The sequence below is a fragment of the Accipiter gentilis genome, unplaced genomic scaffold (genome assembly GCF_929443795.1).
Source record: "Accipiter gentilis unplaced genomic scaffold, bAccGen1.1, whole genome shotgun sequence".
Classification (NCBI taxonomy): domain Eukaryota; kingdom Metazoa; phylum Chordata; class Aves; order Accipitriformes; family Accipitridae; genus Astur; species Astur gentilis.
Genome location: NW_026060919.1, coordinates 460,894 through 478,216, shown reverse-complemented (window position 1 = coordinate 478,216; position 17,323 = coordinate 460,894).

The window sequence follows — 17,323 nt, the reverse complement described above, 5'->3', positions numbered from 1 at the left end:
CCGGGCCGGGCCGGGGGGTGCCGAGCCGGCGGGCAGGGGCCTGGCCTTGTCCGTGCCGGGCCGGGCCGAGCCGGCGGGCAGGGGCCTGGCCTTGCCTGGCCTGGGCCGGGCCGGGCCGAGCCGGCGGGCAGGGGCCTGGCCAGGGCCGGGCCGGGCCGAGCCGGCGGGCAGGGGCCTGGCCTTGGCCGGGCCGGGCCGAGCCGGCGGGCAGGGGCCTGGCCCGGGCTGTGCCGAGCCGGCGGGCATGGGCCTGGCCTTGGCCAGGCAGGGGCCTGGCCTGGGCCGGGCCGAGCCGGCGGGCTTGGGCCTGGCCTTGGCCGGGCCGGGCCGAGCCGGCGGGCAGGGGCCTAGCCTGGGCCAGGCCGGGCCTTGGCCGTGCCGGCGGGCCGGGGCCTGGACTTGGCCGGGCCGGGCCTAGCCGGCGGGCAGGTGCCTGGCCTTGCCCGGGCCGGGCCGAGCCGGCGGGCAGGGGCCTGGCTTTGGCCGGGCCGAGCCGGCGGGCAGGGGCCTGGCTTTGGCCGGGCCGGGCCGGGGGGTGCCGAGCCGGCGGGCAGGGGCCTGGCCTTGTCCGGGCCGGGCCGGGCCGGCGGGCAGGGGCCTGGCCTTGTCCGGGCCTGGCCAGGCCGAGCCAGCGGGCAGGGGCCTGGCCTTCTCCGGGCCGAGCCGGCGGGCAGGGGCCTGGCCTTCGCCCGGCCTTGGTCGGGCCGGGCTGAGCCGGCGGGCAGGGGCCTGGCCTTGGCCGGGCCGGGCCGAGAGGGCGGGCAGGGGCCTGGCCTTGGCCGGGCCGGGCCGAGCCGGCGGGCAGGGGCCTGGCCTTGGCTGGGCCGAGCCGGCGGTCAGGGGCCTGGCTTTGGCCGGGCCGGGCCGGGGGGTGCCGAGCCGGCGGGCAGGGGCCTGGCCTTGTCCGTGCCGGGCCGGGCCGAGCCGGCGGGCAGGGGCCTGGCCTTGCCTGGCCTGGGCCGGGCCGGGCCGAGCCGGCGGGCAGGGGCCTGGCCAGGGCCGGGCCGGGCCGAGCCGGCGGGCAGGGGCCTGGCCTTGTCCGGGCAGGGGCCTGGCCTGGGCCGGGCAGGGACTTGGCCTGGGCCGGGCTGGGCCGAGCCGGCGGGCAGGGGCCTGGCCTCGGCCGGGCCGAGCCGGCGGGCCGGGGCCTGGCCTTGGCCGGGCCGGGCCGGCGGGCAGGGGCCTGGCCTTGGCCGGGCAGGTGCCGGGCCGAGCCGGCGGGCAGGGGCCTGGCCTTGGCCGGGCAGGGGCCGGGCCGAGCCGTCGGGCAAGGGCCTGGCCTTGGCCAGGCAGGGGCCTGGCCTGGGCCGGGCCGGGCCGGCGGGCAGGGGCCTAGCCTGGGCCAGGCCGGGCCTTGGCCGAGCCGGCGGGCCGGGGCCTGGCCTTGGCCGGGCCGGGCCGAGCCGGCGGGCAGGTGCCTGGCCTTGCCCAGGCCGGGCCGAGCCGGCGGGCAGGGGCCTGGCCTTGGCCGGGCCGGGCCGAGCCGGCGGGCAGGGGCCTGGCCTTGGCCGGGCCCGGCCGAGCCGGCGGGCAGGGGCCTGGCCTTGGCCGGGCCGGGCCGAGCCGGCGGGCAGGGGCCTGGCCCGGGCCGGGCCGAGCCGGCGGGCATGGGCCTGGCCTTGGCCAGGCAGGGGCCTGGCCTGGGCCGGGCCGGGCCGAGCCGGCGGGCAGGGGCCTGGCCTAGGCCGGGCCGGGCCGAGCCGGCGGGCAGGGGCCTGGCCTCGGCCGGGCCGGGCCGAGCCGGGGGCCGGGCCTTGGCCGGGCCTGGCCGAGCCGGCGGGCATGGTCCTGGCCTTGGCCGGGCAGGGGCCGGGCTGAGCCGGTGGGCAGAGGCCTGGCCTTGGCCGGGCAGGGGCCGGGCCGAGCGGGCGGGCAGGGGCCTGGCCTTGGCCGGGCAGGGGCCGGGCCGAGCGGGCGGGCAGGGGCCTGGCCTTGCCCGGGCCGGGCCGAGCCGAGCCTGCGGGCAGGGGCCTGGCCTTGCCTGGCCTTGGCCAGGCCGGGCCGAGCCGGCGGGCAGGGGCCTGGCCTTGGCCGGGCAGGGGCCGGGCCGAGCCGGCGGGCAGGGGCCTGGCCTCGGCCGGGCCTTGGCCGGGCCGGGCCGAGCCGGCGGGCAGGGGCCTGGCCTGGGCCGGGCCGGGCCGAGCCGGTGGGCAGGGGCCTGGCCTTGGCCGGGCCGGGCCGGGGCGTGCCGAGCCAGCGGGCAGGGGCCTGGCCTTTGCCGGGCCGGGGCGTGCCGAGCCGGCGGGCAGGGGCCTGGCCTCGGACGGGCCGGGGCGTGCCGAGCCGGCGGGCAGGGGCCTGGCCTTGGCCGGGCCGGGGCGTGCCGAGCCGGCGGGCAGGGGCCTGGCCTTGGCCGGGCCGGGCCGAGCCGGCGGGCAGGGGCCTGGCCTTGGCTGGGCCCAGCCGGCGGTCAGGGGCCTGGCTTTGTCCGGGCCGGGCCGGGGGGTGCCGAGCCGGCGGGCAGGGGCCTGGCCTTATCCGGGCCGGGCCGGGCCGAGCCGGCGGGCAGGGGCCTGGCCTTGCCTGGCCTGGGCCGGGCCGGGCCGAGCCGGCGGGCAGGGGCCTGGCCAGGGCCGGGCCGGGCCGAGCCGGCGGGCAGGGGCCTGGCCTTGGCCGGGCCGGGCCGAGCCGTCGGGCAGGGGCCTGGCCCGGGCTGGGCCGAGCCGGCGGGCATGGGCCTGGCCTTGGCCAGGCAGGGGCCTGGCCTGGGCCGGGCCGAGCCGACGGGCAGGGGCCTGGCCTTGGCCGGGCCGGGCCGAGCCGGCGGGCAGGGGCCTAGCCTGGGCCAGGCCGGGCCTTGGCCGTGCCGGCGGGCCGGGGACTGGCCTTGGCCGGGCCGGGCCGAGCCGGCGGGCAGGTGCCTGGCCTTGCCCGGGCCGGGCCGAGCCGGCGGGCAGGGGCCTGGCTTTGGCTGGGCCGAGCCGGCGGGCAGGGGCCTGGCTTTGGCCGGGCCGGGCCGGGGGGTGCCGAGCCGGCGGGTAGGGGCCTGGCCTTGTCCGGGCCGGGCCGGGCCGGCGGGCAGGGGCCTGGCCTTGTCCGGGCCTGGCCAGGCCGAGCCGGCGGGCAGGGGCCTGGCCTTCTCCGGGCCGAGCCGGCGGGCAGGGGCCTGGCCTTGGCCCGGACTTGGCTGGGCCGGGCTGAGCCGGCGGGCAGGGGCCTGGCCTTGGCCGGGCCGGGCCGAGCCGGCGGGCAGGGGCCTGGCCTTGGCCGGGCCCGGCCGAGCCGGCGGGCAGGGGCCTGGCCCGGGCCGGGCCGAGCCGGCGGGCATGGGCCTGGCCTTGGCCAGGCAGGGGCCTGGCCTGGGCCGGGCCGGGCCGAGCCGGCGGGCAGGGGCCTGGCCTAGGCCGGGCCGGGCCGAGCCGGCGGGCAGGGGCCTGGCCTCGGCCGGGCCGGGCCGAGCCGGGGGCCGGGCCTTGGCCGGGCCTGGCCGAGCCGGCGGGCATGGTCCTGGCCTTGGCCGGGCAGGGGCCGGGCTGAGCCGGTGGGCAGAGGCCTGGCCTTGGCCGGGCAGGGGCCGGGCCGAGCGGGCGGGCAGGGGCCTGGCCTTGGCCGGGCAGGGGCCGGGCCGAGCGGGCGGGCAGGGGCCTGGCCTTGCCCGGGCCGGGCCGAGCCGAGCCTGCGGGCAGGGGCCTGGCCTTGCCTGGCCTTGGCCAGGCCGGGCCGAGCCGGCGGGCAGGAGCCTGGCCTTGGCCGGGCAGGGGCCGGGCCGAGCCGGCGGGCAGGGGCCTGGCCTCGGCCGGGCCTTGGCCGGGCCGGGCCGAGCCGGCGGGCAGGGGCCTGGCCTGGGCCGGGCCGGGCCGAGCCGGTGGGCAGGGGCCTGGCCTTGGCCGGGCCGGGCCGGGGCGTGCCGAGCCAGCGGGCAGGGGCCTGGCCTTTGCCGGGCCGGGGCGTGCCGAGCCGGCGGGCAGGGGCCTGGCCTCGGACGGGCCGGGGCGTGCCGAGCCGGCGGGCAGGGGCCTGGCCTTGGCCGGGCCGGGGCGTGCCGAGCCGGCGGGCAGGGGCCTGGCCTTGGCCGGGCCGGGCCGAGCCGGCGGGCAGGGGCCTGGCCTTGGCTGGGCCCAGCCGGCGGTCAGGGGCCTGGCTTTGTCCGGGCCGGGCCGGGGGGTGCCGAGCCGGCGGGCAGGGGCCTGGCCTTATCCGGGCCGGGCCGGGCCGAGCCGGCGGGCAGGGGCCTGGCCTTGCCTGGCCTGGGCCGGGCCGGGCCGAGCCGGCGGGCAGGGGCCTGGCCAGGGCCGGGCCGGGCCGAGCCGGCGGGCAGGGGCCTGGCCTTGGCCGGGCCGGGCCGAGCCGTCGGGCAGGGGCCTGGCCCGGGCTGGGCCGAGCCGGCGGGCATGGGCCTGGCCTTGGCCAGGCAGGGGCCTGGCCTGGGCCGGGTCGAGCCGACGGGCAGGGGCCTGGCCTTGGCCGGGCCGGGCCGAGCCGGCGGGCAGGGGCCTAGCCTGGGCCAGGCCGGGCCTTGGCCGTGCCGGCGGGCCGGGGACTGGCCTTGGCCGGGCCGGGCCGAGCCGGCGGGCAGGTGCCTGGCCTTGCCCGGGCCGGGCCGAGCCGGCGGGCAGGGGCCTGGCTTTGGCTGGGCCGAGCCGGCGGGCAGGGGCCTGGCTTTGGCCGGGCCGGGCCGGGGGGTGCCGAGCCGGCGGGTAGGGGCCTGGCCTTGTCCGGGCCGGGCCGGGCCGGCGGGCAGGGGCCTGGCCTTGTCCGGGCCTGGCCAGGCCGAGCCGGCGGGCAGGGGCCTGGCCTTCTCCGGGCCGAGCCGGCGGGCAGGGGCCTGGCCTTGGCCCGGACTTGGCTGGGCCGGGCTGAGCCGGCGGGCAGGGGCCTGGCCTTGGCCGGGCCGGGCCGAGCCGGCGGGCAGGGGCCTGGCCTTGTCCGTGCCGGGCCGGGCCGAGCCGGCGGGCAGGGGCCTGGCCTTGCCTGGCCTGGGCCGGGCCGGGCCGAGCCGGCGGGCAGGGGCCTGGCCAGGGCCGGGCCGGGCCGAGCCGGCGGGCAGGGGCCTGGCCTTGGCCGGGCCGGGCCGAGCCGGCGGGCAGGGGCCTGGCCCGGGCTGGGCCGAGCCGGCGGGCATGGGCCTGGCCTTGGCCAGGCAGGGGCCTGGCCTGGGCCGGGCCGAGCCGGCGGGCTTGGGCCTGGCCTTGGCCGGGCCGGGCCGAGCCGGCGGGCAGGGGCCTAGCCTGGGCCAGGCCGGGCCTTGGCCGTGCCGGCGGGCCGGGGCCTGGACTTGGCCGGGCCGGGCCTAGCCGGCGGGCAGGTGCCTGGCCTTGCCCGGACCGGGCCGAGCCGGCGGGCAGGGGCCTGGCTTTGGCCGGGCCGAGCCGGCGGGCAGGGGCCTGGCTTTGGCCGGGCCGGGCCGGGGGGTGCCGAGCCGGCGGGCAGGGGCCTGGCCTTGTCCGGGCCGGGCCGGGCCGGCGGGCAGGGGCCTGGCCTTGTCCGGGCCTGGCCAGGCCGAGCCAGCGGGCAGGGGCCTGGCCTTCTCCGGGCCGAGCCGGCGGGCAGGGGCCTGGCCTTCGCCCGGCCTTGGTCGGGCCGGGCTGAGCCGGCGGGCAGGGGCCTGGCCTTGGCCGGGCCGGGCCGAGAGGGCGGGCAGGGGCCTGGCCTTGGCCGGGCCGGGCCGAGCCGGCGGGCAGGGGCCTGGCCTTGGCTGGGCCGAGCCGGCGGTCAGGGGCCTGGCTTTGGCCGGGCCGGGCCGGGGGGTGCCGAGCCGGCGGGCAGGGGCCTGGCCTTGTCCGTGCCGGGCCGGGCCGAGCCGGCGGGCAGGGGCCTGGCCTTGCCTGGCCTGGGCCGGGCCGGGCCGAGCCGGCGGGCAGGGGCCTGGCCAGGGCCGGGCCGGGCCGAGCCGGCGGGCAGGGGCCTGGCCTTGTCCGGGCAGGGGCCTGGCCTGGGCCGGGCAGGGACTTGGCCTGGGCCAGGCTGGGCCGAGCCGGCGGGCAGGGGCCTGGCCTCGGCCGGGCCGAGCCGGCGGGCCGGGGCCTGGCCTTGGCCGGGCCGGGCCGGCGGGCAGGGGCCTGGCCTTGGCCGGGCAGGTGCCGGGCCGAGCCGGCGGGCAGGGGCCTGGCCTTGGCCGGGCAGGGGCCGGGCCGAGCCGTCGGGCAAGGGCCTGGCCTTGGCCAGGCAGGGGCCTGGCCTGGGCCGGGCCGGGCCGGCGGGCAGGGGCCTAGCCTGGGCCAGGCCGGGCCTTGGCCGAGCCGGCGGGCCGGGGCCTGGCCTTGGCCGGGCCGGGCCGAGCCGGCGGGCAGGTGCCTGGCCTTGCCCAGGCCGGGCCGAGCCGGCGGGCAGGGGCCTGGCCTTGGCCGGGCCGGGCCGAGCCGGCGGGCAGGGGCCTGGCCTTGGCCGGGCCCGGCCGAGCCGGCGGGCAGGGGCCTGGCCTTGGCCGGGCCGGGCCGAGCCGGCGGGCAGGGGCCTGGCCCGGGCCGGGCCGAGCCGGCGGGCATGGGCCTGGCCTTGGCCAGGCAGGGGCCTGGCCTGGGCCGGGCCGGGCCGAGCCGGCGGGCAGGGGCCTGGCCTAGGCCGGGCCGGGCCGAGCCGGCGGGCAGGGGCCTGGCCTCGGCCGGGCCGGGCCGAGCCGGGGGCCGGGACTTGGCCGGGCCTGGCCGAGCCGGCGGGCATGGTCCTGGCCTTGGCCGGGCAGGGGCCGGGCTGAGCCGGTGGGCAGAGGCCTGGCCTTGGCCGGGCAGGGGCCGGGCCGAGCGGGCGGGCAGGGGCCTGGCCTTGGCCGGGCAGGGGCCGGGCCGAGCGGGCGGGCAGGGGCCTGGCCTTGCCCGGGCCGGGCCGAGCCGAGCCTGCGGGCAGGGGCCTGGCCTTGCCTGGCCTTGGCCAGGCCGGGCCGAGCCGGCGGGCAGGGGCCTGGCCTTGGCCGGGCAGGGGCCGGGCCGAGCCGGCGGGCAGGGGCCTGGCCTCGGCCGGGCCTTGGCCGGGCCGGGCCGAGCCGGCGGGCAGGGGCCTGGCCTGGGCCGGGCCGGGCCGAGCCGGTGGGCAGGGGCCTGGCCTTGGCCGGGCCGGGCCGGGGCGTGCCGAGCCAGCGGGCAGGGGCCTGGCCTTTGCCGGGCCGGGGCGTGCCGAGCCGGCGGGCAGGGGCCTGGCCTCGGACGGGCCGGGGCGTGCCGAGCCGGCGGGCAGGGGCCTGGCCTTGGCCGGGCCGGGGCGTGCCGAGCCGGCGGGCAGGGGCCTGGCCTTGGCCGGGCCGGGCCGAGCCGGCGGGCAGGGGCCTGGCCTTGGCTGGGCCCAGCCGGCGGTCAGGGGCCTGGCTTTGTCCGGGCCGGGCCGGGGGGTGCCGAGCCGGCGGGCAGGGGCCTGGCCTTATCCGGGCCGGGCCGGGCCGAGCCGGCGGGCAGGGGCCTGGCCTTGCCTGGCCTGGGCCGGGCCGGGCCGAGCCGGCGGGCAGGGGCCTGGCCAGGGCCGGGCCGGGCCGAGCCGGCGGGCAGGGGCCTGGCCTTGGCCGGGCCGGGCCGAGCCGTCGGGCAGGGGCCTGGCCCGGGCTGGGCCGAGCCGGCGGGCATGGGCCTGGCCTTGGCCAGGCAGGGGCCTGGCCTGGGCCGGGCCGAGCCGACGGGCAGGGGCCTGGCCTTGGCCGGGCCGGGCCGAGCCGGCGGGCAGGGGCCTAGCCTGGGCCAGGCCGGGCCTTGGCCGTGCCGGCGGGCCGGGGACTGGCCTTGGCCGGGCCGGGCCGAGCCGGCGGGCAGGTGCCTGGCCTTGCCCGGGCCGGGCCGAGCCGGCGGGCAGGGGCCTGGCTTTGGCTGGGCCGAGCCGGCGGGCAGGGGCCTGGCTTTGGCCGGGCCGGGCCGGGGGGGTGCCGAGCCGGCGGGTAGGGGCCTGGCCTTGTCCGGGCCGGGCCGGGCCGGCGGGCAGGGGCCTGGCCTTGTCCGGGCCTGGCCAGGCCGAGCCGGCGGGCAGGGGCCTGGCCTTCTCCGGGCCGAGCCGGCGGGCAGGGGCCTGGCCTTGGCCCGGACTTGGCTGGGCCGGGCTGAGCCGGCGGGCAGGGGCCTGGCCTTGGCCGGGCCGGGCCGAGCCGGCGGGCAGGGGCCTGGCCTTGGCCGGGCCGAGCCGGCGGGCAGGGGCCTGGCCTTGGCCGGGCAGGGGCCGGGCCGAACCGGCGGGCAGGGGCCTGGCCTTGGCCGGGCAGGGGCCGGGCCGAACCGGCGGGCAGGGGCCTGGCCTTGGCCGGGCCGGACCGAGCCGGCGGGCAGGGGCCTGGCCTTGGCCGGGCCGGGCCGAGCCGGCGGGCAGGGGCCTGGCCCGGGCCGGGCCGAGCCGGCGGGCATGGGCCTGGCCTTGGCCAGGCAGGGGCCTGGCCTGGGCCGGACCGGGCCGAGCCGGCGGGCAGGGGCCTGGCCTGGGCCGGGCCGAGCCGGCGGGCAGGGGCCTGGCCTTGGCCGGGCCGGGCCGAGCCGGCGGGCAGGGGCCTAGCCTGGGCCAGGCCGGGCCTTAGCCGTGCCGGCGGGCCGGGGCCTGGCCTTGGCCGGGCCGAGCCGGCGGGCAGGTGCCTGGCCTTGCCCGGGCTGGGCCGAGCCGGCGGGCAGGGGCCTGGCTTTGGCTGGGCCGAGCCGGCGGGCAGGGGCCTGGCTTTGGCCGGGCCGGGGGGTGCCGAGCCGGCGGGCAGGGGCCTGGCCTTGTCCGGGCCGAGCCGGCGGGCAGGGGACTGGCCTTGTCCCGGCCTTGGCCGGGCCGGGCTGAGCCGGCGGGCAGGGGCCTGGCCTTGGCCGGGCCGGGCCGAGCCGGCGGGCAGGGGCCTGGCCTTGGCCGGGCCCGGCCGAGCCGGCGGGCAGGGGCCTGGCCTTGGCCGGGCCGGGCCGAGCCGGCGGGCAGGGGCCTGGCCCGGGCCGGGCCGAGCCGGCGGGCATGGGCCTGGCCTTGGCCAGGCAGGGGCCTGGCCTGGGCCGGGCCGGGCCGAGCCGGCGGGCAGGGGCCTGGCCTTGGCCGGGCAGGGGCCGGGCCGTGCGGGCGGGCAGGGGCCTGGCCTTGGCCGGGCAGGGGCCGGGCTGAGCGGGCGGGCAGGGGCCTGGCCTTGCCCGGGCCGGGCCGAGCCGAGCCGGCGGGCAGGGGCCTGGCCTTGCCTGGCCTTGGCCAGGCCGGGCCGAGCCGGCGGGCAGGGGCCCGGCCTTGGCCGGGCAGGGGCCGGGCCGAGCCGGCGGGCAGGGGCCTGGCCTGGGCCGGGCCGGGCCGAGCCGGTGGGCAGGGGCCTGGCCTTGGCCGGGCCGGGGCGTGCCGAGCCGGCGGGCAGGGGCCTGGCCTTGGCCGGGCCGGGGCGTGCCGAGCCGGCGGGCAGGGGCCTGGCCTTGGCCGGGCCGGGCCGAGCCGGCGGGCAGGGGCCTGGCCTTGGCTGGGCCGAGCCGGCGGTCAGGGGCCTGGCTTTGGCCGGGCCGGGCCGGGGGGTGCCGAGCCGGCGGGCAGGGGCCTGGCCTTGTCCGTGCCGGGCCGGGCCGAGCCGGCGGGCAGGGGCCTGGCCTTGCCTGGCCTGGGCCGGGCCGGGCCGAGCCGGCGGGCAGGGGCCTGGCCAGGGCCGGGCCGGGCCGAGCCGGCGGGCAGGGGCCTGGCCTTGGCCGGGCCGGGCCGAGCCGGCGGGCAGGGGCCTGGCCCGGGCTGGGCCGAGCCGGCGGGCATGGGCCTGGCCTTGGCCAGGCAGGGGCCTGGCCTGGGCCGGGCCGAGCCGGCGGGCAGGGGCCTGGCCTTGGCCGGGCCGGGCCGAGCCGGCGGGCAGGGGCCTAGCCTGGGCCAGGCCGGGCCTTGGCCGTGCCGGCGGGCCGGGGCCTGGCCTTGGCCGGGCCGGGCCGAGCCGGCGGGCAGGGGCCTGGCTTTGGCCGGGCCGAGCCGGCGGGCAGGGGCCTGGCTTTGGCCGGGCCGGGCCGGGGGGTGCCGAGCCGGCGGGCAGGGGCCTGGCCTTGTCCGGGCCGGGCCGGGCCGGTGGGCAGGGGCCTGGCCTTGTCCGGGCCTGGCCAGGCCGAGCCGGCGGGCAGGGGCCTGGCCTTCTCCGGGCCGAGCCGGCGGGCAGGGGCCTGGCCTTGGCCCGGCCTTGGTCGGGCCGGGCCGAGCCGGCGGGCAGGGGCCTGGCCTTGGCCGGGCCGGGCCGAGCCGGCGGGCAGGGGCCTGGCCTTGGCCGGGCAGAGCCGGCGGGCAGGGGCCTGGCCTTGGCCGGGCAGGGGCCGGGCCGAACCGGCGGGCAGGGGCCTGGCCTTGGCCGGGCAGGGGCCGGGCCGAACCGGCGGGCAGGGGCCTGGCCTTGGCCGGGCCGGGCCGAGCCGGCGGGCAGGGGCCTGGCCCGGGCCGGGCCGAGCCGGCGGGCATGGGCCTGGCCTTGGCCAGGCAGGGGCCTGGCCTGGGCCGGACCGGGCCGAGCCGGCGGGCAGGGGCCTGGCCTGGGCCGGGCCGGGCCGAGCCGGCGGGCAGGGGCCTGGCCTCGGCCGGGCCGGGCCGAGCCGGGGGCCGGGCCTTGGCCGGGCCTGGCCGAGCCGGCGGGCATGGTCCTGGCCTTGGCCGGGCAGGGGCCGGGCCGAGCCGGCGGGCAGGGGCCTGGCCTTGGCCGGGCAGGGGCCGGGCCGAGCGGGCGGGCAGGGGCCTGGCCTTGGCCGGGCAGGGGCCGGGCCGAGCGGGCGGGCTGGGGCCTGGCCTTGCCCGGGCCGGGCCGAGCCGGCGGGCAGGGGCCTGGCCTTGCCTGGCCTTGGCCAGGCCGGGCCGAGCCGGCGGGCAGGGGCCTGGCCTTGGCCGGGCAGGGGCCGGGCCGAGCCGGCGGGCAGGGGCCTGGCCTCGGCCGGGCAGGGGCCGGGCCGAGCCGGCGGGCAGGGGCCTGGCCTCGGCCGGGCCTTGGCCGGGCCGGGCCGGGCCGAGCCGGCGGGCAGGGGCCTGGCCTGGGCCGGGCCGGGCCGAGCCGGTGGGCAGGGGCCTGGCCTTGGCCGGGCCGGGCCGGGGCGTGCCGAGCCAGCGGGCAGGGGCCTGGCCTTTGCCGGGCCGGGGCGTGCCGAGCCGGCGGGCAGGGGCCTGGCCTTGGCCGGGCCGGGCCTTAGCCGTGCCGGCGGGCCGGGGCCTGGCCTTGGCCGGGCCGAGCCGGTGGGCAGGTGCCTGGCCTTGCCCGGGCTGGGCCGAGCCGGCGGGCAGGGGCCTGGCTTTGGCTGGGCCGAGCCGGCGGGCAGGGGCCTGGCTTTGGCCGGGCCGGGGGGTGCCGAGCCGGCGGGCAGGGGCCTGGCCTTGTCCGGGCCGAGCCGGCGGGCAGGGGACTGGCCTTGTCCCGGCCTTGGCCGGGCCGGGCTGAGCCGGCGGGCAGGGGCCTGGCCTTGGCCGGGCCGGGCCGAGCCGGCGGGCAGGGGCCTGGCCTTGGCCGGGCCCGGCCGAGCCGGCGGGCAGGGGCCTGGCCTTGGCCGGGCCGGGCCGAGCCGGCGGGCAGGGGCATGGCCCGGGCCGGGCCGAGCCGGCGGGCATGGGCCTGGCCTTGGCCAGGCAGGGGCCTGGCCTGGGCCGGGCCGGGCCGAGCCGGCGGGCAGGGGCCTGGCCTTGGCCGGGCAGGGGCCGGGCCGTGCGGGCGGGCAGGGGCCTGGCCTTGGCCGGGCAGGGGCCGGGCTGAGCGGGCGGGCAGGGGCCTGGCCTTGCCCGGGCCGGGCCGAGCCGAGCCGGCGGGCAGGGGCCTGGCCTTGCCTGGCCTTGGCCAGGCCGGGCCGAGCCGGCGGGCAGGGGCCTGGCCTTGGCCGGGCAGGGGCCGGGCCGAGCCGGCGGGCAGGGGCCTGGCCTGGGCCGGGCCGGGCCGAGCCGGTGGGCAGGGGCCTGGCCTTGGCCGGGCCGGGCCGGGGCGTGCCGAGCCAGCGGGCAGGGGCCTGGCCTTTGCCGGGCCGGGGCGTGCCGAGCCGGCGGGCAGGGGCCTGGCCTCGGCCGGGCCGGGGCGTGACGAGCCGGCGGGCAGGGGCCTGGCCTTGGCCGGGCCGGGGCGTGCCGAGCCGGCGGGCAGGGGCCTGGCCTTGGCCGGGCCGGGCCGAGCCGGCGGGCAGGGGCCTGGCCTTGGCTGGGCCCAGCCGGCGGTCAGGGGCCTGGCTTTGGCCGGGCCGGGCCGGGGGGTGCCGAGCCGGCGGGCAGGGGCCTGGCCTTGTCCGGGCCGGGCCGGGCCGAGCCGGCGGGCAGGGGCCTGGCCTTGCCTGGCCTGGGCCGGGCCGGGCCGAGCCGGCGGGCAGGGGCCTGGCCTTGGCCGGGCCGGGCCGAGCCGGCGGGCAGGGGCCTAGCCTGGGCCAGGCCGGGCCTTGGCCGTGCCGGCGGGCCGGGGCCTGGCCTTGGCCGGGCCGGGCCGAGCCGGCGGGCAGGTGCCTGGCCTTGCCCGGGCCGGGCCGAGCCGGCGGGCAGGGGCCTGGCTTTGGCTGGGCCGAGCCGGCGGGCAGGGGCCTGGCTTTGGCCGGGCCGGGCCGGGGGGTGCCGAGCCGGCGGGTAGGGGCCTGGCCTTGTCCGGGCCGGGCCGGGCCGGCGGGCAGGGGCCTGGCCTTGTCCGGGCCTGGCCAGGCCGAGCCGGCGGGCAGGGGCCTGGCCTTCTCCGGGCCGAGCCGGCGGGCAGGGGCCTGGCCTTGGCCGGGCCGGGCCTTAGCCGTGCCGGCGGGCCGGGGCCTGGCCTTGGCCGGGCCGAGCCGGTGGGCAGGTGCCTGGCCTTGCCCGGGCTGGGCCGAGCCGGCGGGCAGGGGCCTGGCTTTGGCTGGGCCGAGCCGGCGGGCAGGGGCCTGGCTTTGGCCGGGCCGGGGGGTGCCGAGCCGGCGGGCAGGGGCCTGGCCTTGTCCGGGCCGAGCCGGCGGGCAGGGGACTGGCCTTGTCCCGGCCTTGGCCGGGCCGGGCTGACCCGGCGGGCAGGGGCCTGGCCTTGGCCGGGCCGGGCCGAGCCGGCGGGCAGGGGCCTGGCCTTGGCCGGGCCCGGCCGAGCCGGCGGGCAGGGGCCTGGCCTTGGCCGGGCCGGGCCGAGCCGGCGGGCAGGGGCATGGCCCGGGCCGGGCCGAGCCGGCGGGCATGGGCCTGGCCTTGGCCAGGCAGGGGCCTGGCCTGGGCCGGGCCGGGCCGAGCCGGCGGGCAGGGGCCTGGCCTTGGCCGGGCAGGGGCCGGGCCGTGCGGGCGGGCAGGGGCCTGGCCTTGGCCGGGCAGGGGCCGGGCTGAGCGGGCGGGCAGGGGCCTGGCCTTGCCCGGGCCGGGCCGAGCCGAGCCGGCGGGCAGGGGCCTGGCCTTGCCTGGCCTTGGCCAGGCCGGGCCGAGCCGGCGGGCAGGGGCCTGGCCTTGGCCGGGCAGGGGCCGGGCCGAGCCGGCGGGCAGGGGCCTGGCCTGGGCCGGGCCGGGCCGAGCCGGTGGGCAGGGGCCTGGCCTTGGCCGGGCCGGGCCGGGGCGTGCCGAGCCAGCGGGCAGGGGCCTGGCCTTTGCCGGGCCGGGGCGTGCCGAGCCGGCGGGCAGGGGCCTGGCCTCGGCCGGGCCGGGGCGTGACGAGCCGGCGGGCAGGGGCCTGGCCTTGGCCGGGCCGGGGCGTGCCGAGCCGGCGGGCAGGGGCCTGGCCTTGGCCGGGCCGGGCCGAGCCGGCGGGCAGGGGCCTGGCCTTGGCTGGGCCCAGCCGGCGGTCAGGGGCCTGGCTTTGGCCGGGCCGGGCCGGGGGGTGCCGAGCCGGCGGGCAGGGGCCTGGCCTTGTCCGGGCCGGGCCGGGCCGAGCCGGCGGGCAGGGGCCTGGCCTTGCCTGGCCTGGGCCGGGCCGGGCCGAGCCGGCGGGCAGGGGCCTGGCCTTGGCCGGGCCGGGCCGAGCCGGCGGGCAGGGGCCTAGCCTGGGCCAGGCCGGGCCTTGGCCGTGCCGGCGGGCCGGGGCCTGGCCTTGGCCGGGCCGGGCCGAGCCGGCGGGCAGGTGCCTGGCCTTGCCCGGGCCGGGCCGAGCCGGCGGGCAGGGGCCTGGCTTTGGCTGGGCCGAGCCGGCGGGCAGGGGCCTGGCTTTGGCCGGGCCGGGCCGGGGGGTGCCGAGCCGGCGGGTAGGGGCCTGGCCTTGTCCGGGCCGGGCCGGGCCGGCGGGCAGGGGCCTGGCCTTGTCCGGGCCTGGCCAGGCCGAGCCGGCGGGCAGGGGCCTGGCCTTCTCCGGGCCGAGCCGGCGGGCAGGGGCCTGGCCTTGGCCCGGACTTGGCTGGGCCGGGCTGAGCCGGCGGGCAGGGGCCTGGCCTTGGCCGGGCCGGGCCGAGCCGGCGGGCAGGGGCCTGGCCTTGGCCGGGCCGAGCCGGCGGGCAGGGGCCTGGCCTTGGCCGGGCAGGGGCCGGGCCGAACCGGCGGGCAGGGGCCTGGCCTTGGCCGGGCAGGGGCCGGGCCGAACCGGCGGGCAGGGGCCTGGCCTTGGCCGGGCCTGGCCAGGCCGAGCCGGCGGGCAGGGGCCTGGCCTTCTCCGGGCCGAGCCGGCGGGCAGGGGCCTGGCCTTGGCCCGGCCTTGGCCGGGCCGGGCTGAGCCGGCGGGCAGGGGCCTGGCCTTGGCCGGGCAGGGGCCGGGCCGAGCCGGCGGGCAGGGGCCTGGCCTTGGCCGGGCCTGGCCAGGCCGAGCCGGCGGGCAGGGGCCTGGCCTTCTCCGGGCCGAGCCGGCGGGCAGGGGCCTGGCCTTGGCCCGGCCTTGGCCGGGCCGGGCTGAGCCGGCGGGCAGGGGCCTGGCCTTGGCCGGGCCGGGCCGAGCCGGCGGGCAGGGGCCTGGCCCGGGCCGGGCCGAGCCGGCGGGCATGGGCCTGGCCTTGGCCAGGCAGGGGCCTGGCCTGGGCCGGGCCGGGCCGAGCCGGCGGGCAGGGGCCTGGCCCGGGCCGGGCCGAGCCGGCGGGCATGGGCCTGGCCTTGGCCAGGCAGGGGCCTGGCCTGGGCCGGACCGGGCCGAGCCGGCGGGCAGGGGCCTGGCCTGGGCCGGGCCGGGCCGAGCCGGCGGGCAGGGGCCTGGCCTCGGCCGGGCCGGGCCGAGCCGGGGGCCGGGCCTTGGCCGGGCCTGGCCGAACCGGCGGGCATGGTCCTGGCCTTGGCCGGGCAGGGGCCGGGCCGAGCCGGCGGGCAGGGGCCTGGCCTTGGCCGGGCAGGGGCCGGGCCGAGCGGGCGGGCAGGGGCCTGGCCTTGGCCGGGCAGGGGCCGGGCCGAGCGGGCGGGCTGGGGCCTGGCCTTGCCCGGGCCGGGCCGAGCCGGCGGGCAGGGGCCTGGCCTTGCCTGGCCTTGGCCAGGCCGGGCCGAGCCGGCGGGCAGGGGCCTGGCCTTGGCCGGGCAGGGGCCGGGCCGAGCCGGCGGGCAGGGGCCTGGCCTCGGCCGGGCAGGGGCCGGGCCGAGCCGGCGGGCAGGGGCCTGGCCTGGGCCGGGCCGGGCCGAGCCGGCGGGCAGGGGCCTGGCCCGGGCCGGGCCGAGCCGGCGGGCATGGGCCTGGCCTTGGCCAGGCAGGGGCCTGGCCTGTGCCGGGCCGGGCCGAGCCGGCGGGCAGGGGCCTGGCCTGGGCCGGGCCGGGCCGAGCCGGCGGGCAGGGGCCTGGCCTCGGCCGGGCCGGGCCGAGCCGGTGGCCGGGCCTTGGCCGGGCCTGGCCGAGCCGGCGGGCATGGTCCTGGCCTTGGCCGGGCAGGGGCCGGGCTGAGCCGGCGGGCAGGGGCCTGGCCTTGGCCGGGCAGGGGCCGGGCCGAGCGGGCGGGCAGGGGCCTGGCCTTGGCCGGGCAGGGGCCGGGCCGAGCGGGCGGGCTGGGGCCTGGCCTTGCCCGGGCCGGGCCGAGCCGGCGGGCAGGGGCCTGGCCTTGCCTGGCCTTGGCCAGGCCGGGCCGAGCCGGCGGGCAGGGGCCTGGCCTTGCCTGGCCTTGGCCAGGCCGGGCCGAGCCGGCGGGCAGGGGCCTGGCCTTGGCCGGGCAGGGGCCGGGCCGAGCTGGTGGGCAGGGGCCTGGCCTCGGCCGGGCAGGGGCCGGGCCGAGCCGGCGGGCAGGGGCCTGGCCTCGGCCGGGCCTTGGCCGGGCCGGGCCGGGCCGAGCTGGCGGGCAGGGGCCTGGCCTGGGCCGGGCCGGGCCGAGCCGGTGGGCAGGGGCCTGGCCTTGGCCGGGCCGGGCCGGGGCGTGCCGAGCCAGCGGGCAGGGGCCTGGCCTTTGCCGGGCCGGGGCGTGCCGAGCCGGCGGGCAGGGGCCTGGCCTTGGCCGGGCCGGGGCGTGCCGAGCCGGCGGGCAGGGGCCTGGCCTTGGCCGGGCCTGGCCAGGCCGAGCCGGCGGGCAGGGGCCTGGCCTTCTCCGGGCCGAGCCGGCGGGCAGGGGCCTGGCCTTGGCCCGGCCTTGGCCGGGCCGGGCCGAGCCGGCGGGCAGGGGCCTGGCCTTGCCTGGCCTGGGCCGGGCCGGGCCGAGCCGGCGGGCAGGGGCCTGGCCTTGTCTGGGCCGGGCCAGGCCGAGCCGGCGGGCAGGGGCCTGGCCTTCTCCGGGCCGAGCCGGCGGGCAGGGGCCTGGCCTTGGCCGGGCCGGGCCGAGCCGGCGGGCAGGGGCCTGGCCTTGGCCGGGCCGAGCCGGCGGGCAGGGGCCTGGCCTTGGCCAGGCAGGGGCCTGGCCTGGGCCGGGCCGAGCCGGCGGGCAGGGGCCTGGCCTTGCCCGGGCCGGGCCGAGCCGGCGGGCAGGGGCCTGGCTTTGGCTGGGCCGAGCCGGCGGGCAGGGGCCTGGCTTTGGCCGGGCCGGGCCGGGGGGTGCCGAGCCGGCGGGCAGGGGCCTGTCCTTGTCCGGGCCGAGCCGGCGGGCAGGGGACTGGCCTTGTCCCGGCCTTGGCCGGGCCGGGCTGAGCCGGCGGGCAGGGGCCTGGCCTTGGCCGGGCCGGGCCGAGCCGGCGGGCAGGGGCCTGGCCTTGGCCGGGCCGAGCCGGCGGGCAGGGTCCTGGCCTTGGCCGGGCAGGGGCCGGGCCGAACCGGTTGGCAGGGGCCTGGCCTTGGCCGGGCAGGGGCCGGGCCGAACCGGCGGGCAGGGGCCTGTCCTTGGCCGGGCCGGGCCGAGCCGGCGGGCAGGGGCCTGGCTTTGGCCGGGCCGGGCCGGCGGGCAGGGGCCGAGCCGGCGGGCAGGGGCCTGGCTTTGGCCGGGCCGGGCCGGGGGGTGCCGAGCCGGCGGGCAGGGGCCTGGCCTTGTCCGGGCAGGGGCCTGGCCTGGGCCGGGCAGGGACTTGGCCTGGGCCGGGCTGGGCCGAGCCGGCGGGCAGGGGCCTGGCCTTGTCCGGGCAGGGGCCTGGCCTGGGCCGGGCAGGGACTTGGCCTGGGCCGGGCTGGGCCGAGCCGGCGGGCAGGGGCCTGGCCTCGGCCGGGCCGAGCCGGCGGGCCGGGGCCTGGCCTTGGCCGGGCCGGGCCGGCGGGCAGGGGCCTGGCCTTGGCCGGGCAGGTGCCGGGCCGAGCCGGCGGGCAGGGGCCTGGCCT